Raw genomic sequence first — 2,178 nt, 5'->3', positions numbered from 1 at the left:
AAACTCGGCGAGAATTTTCTCCAAGCGCCTCATAGCAGGACAATGCTTATATGACCTCCCAGTCCTAGAGGCACTCCGTTCCTATAAGGAACACGACATTCCCGACTACTACCTATATGGATTAAGTACTTGGCTTATTAAAATCCTCTTACGGCCGCTGCTCCCTCCGAGGGAAAGATCCTATCTCTTATCAATTACGAGCTGAGTTCCAAACAGCCATCGCAAGCGTAAGCCATGAACAACCGCCAAGTCCACAAGAACGTCTTTATGGGAAGCATGCCATGAGCAAGCAGTAAAAAGGGCGAAACTGAACCCATCTCAACACAGAACGACAAGCAAACAAGAAACGCAACCACATTATCGCAAAGGCATTATATATGTCTAGACTAGAAGTGGCAAAAGTTTATACACAATTGGCCCATATCAAGCTTCCGGTCTATCCGCTACTGGACTTCTTCCTCCACGAGTCTCTCAACCATCCTGGAACATCCTTCAACCACGCCAAGACAGACCGAGAGTCATGGTAACCCAGTCAAAGTGGTTGTACCATGTTGACCACAGCACGACCTGCTTCTTCCAAGTTGAAGATCTCTTCATCCCTCCAGTCCTTGCCGTGGTTCAGCTTCTGGATGGTATGGAGCTGCTTGGCGATCTTCTTATCAGCTTGCTCTAGCTGCTGCTCTATGGTCTTTTTGTACTCTCCAAGATCGGCATTGAACCCACGAAGTTTTGCACAATATCGAAGAGCCTGATCTCTCTCTCTCTCTCTCTCTCTCTCTCTCTCTCTCTCTCTCTCTCTCTCTCTCTCCCCTACAGGGCAAGATTGTAAAGCCTAAGGGCAAAAAGCAGCACAAGATTTGTGCAAAATACTGAGAAAAAGTACTCACTCTTGAGCCGAGCAAGCTCCTCTTGATGTTGACGGGAGGAACCAGTGGCGCTCTCACGAGCTGCAGCTAGCTGCTCCGCGAGCGCAGCGATCAGGTCGTCCTTCTCCTCAAGCTCCCGCTTGAGAGCAGGAACCTGTTGGAGCCGTTCCGACTTGACAGCCAGAGCGGACGACTTGATCTGCCACCACTGAGCCATTTTCTGCACAAGCATAACAAAAGTAGGCTATCACGAAAACTTGCATCCAGAAAATAAAGAGTACAGCTTATCTCAAGAAAATCATTACCTTGTGATGAATATAAACATTACCTTCAGAGGCGTTCCCCCAGAAGATCGGCATTAATGAGCCCATCAGGGATCTCATCTGACATCTCTGGAGGAACCTCCCCAGGAGCTTCACCTCCGGCTGGTTTCGTTTTCAGTCCTACCATGCTCGGACGAGCAGGCATCTCCGCAGGAGCCGTCTGTTGACGCTTCTTAAAGCGCCAATTTACGTACCGCAAGTGCATGGATCGTGTAGCTTTTCCCTTAGAGTATTCCCCCAAGTTTTATCAATCCACGGAACAAGTGTATTACTATGCTTAACTAAGCACTAATGATGTTGGTAAAAGAACTATATTGAGTGTATGAGTGTGAAATAGATCTAATCTAACCAATCTAATCTAATCTAGACTAGTGAGCAATGGTAGGTGTGTGCACAAGATATGAAGAGCATTTGTCCATAGGGTCTAGGATCACTAGAGATGTAATCGCCAAGCAACGAAGAACGGATCTAATCTACCAAAGGTGTGTTCCAAGATCAAAACATTTCCCTCCCGCATACTGTCACTACACGAGGATAATCGGTAACGAATCAACAAGAACACGATAGTTGATGTAATCTAAGTAAACCATGCAAAAGCAAAGCAAACCCAAAGCCAAGTCGCGAACTATTAAGCATCAAAGCATCATCAACAAGAATCGTGATAGATCAATCTCATAAAGGATTCGGCAATTACAACTCAAGATCTCTCTTACAACCCCATGAACAAATGAGGACTTTACCCCATGAAGCTAAGCGAAGCGTAGTCGATCATGGTGGTGAAATCTCCGGCAAGGGATGGATCCCTTGCTGTCCTCCAACTTGCAGCGGCGCTGAGGGATGATGAGGCCTCCGGTGTCGCCTTTCTCTTGTGTCTAACTCGAATATATCTCTGGATGCTCTCCCTCTGCGATCTGCGTGCTCCTCCTCTTTGACGGCGGCTTCGGGGTATTTATAGGCAGATATGGTCGGTGGTTTTGGTAAAACATAGA

General features: G+C 46.8%; 1 long non-coding RNA gene across 1 annotated transcript; it reads right to left on the bottom strand.

Moving 5' to 3' along the window:
• Positions 1-264: 264 nt before the first annotated feature.
• LOC120691162 lies at positions 265-1,344 on the bottom strand. Its single transcript, XR_005682124.1, has 2 exons — positions 1,195-1,344; positions 265-1,086 (listed from the first exon to the last, which is right to left on the bottom strand). It is a non-coding gene; the product is annotated as an uncharacterized LOC120691162 (long non-coding RNA).
• Between the last annotated feature and the right edge of the window lie 834 nt (positions 1,345-2,178).

Source organism: Panicum virgatum, chromosome 9N, assembly GCF_016808335.1.
Source record: "Panicum virgatum strain AP13 chromosome 9N, P.virgatum_v5, whole genome shotgun sequence".
In the NCBI taxonomy this organism is placed as follows: Eukaryota; Viridiplantae; Streptophyta; class Magnoliopsida; order Poales; family Poaceae; genus Panicum; species Panicum virgatum.
This window is presented reverse-complemented; position numbering and strand designations above follow the sequence as displayed.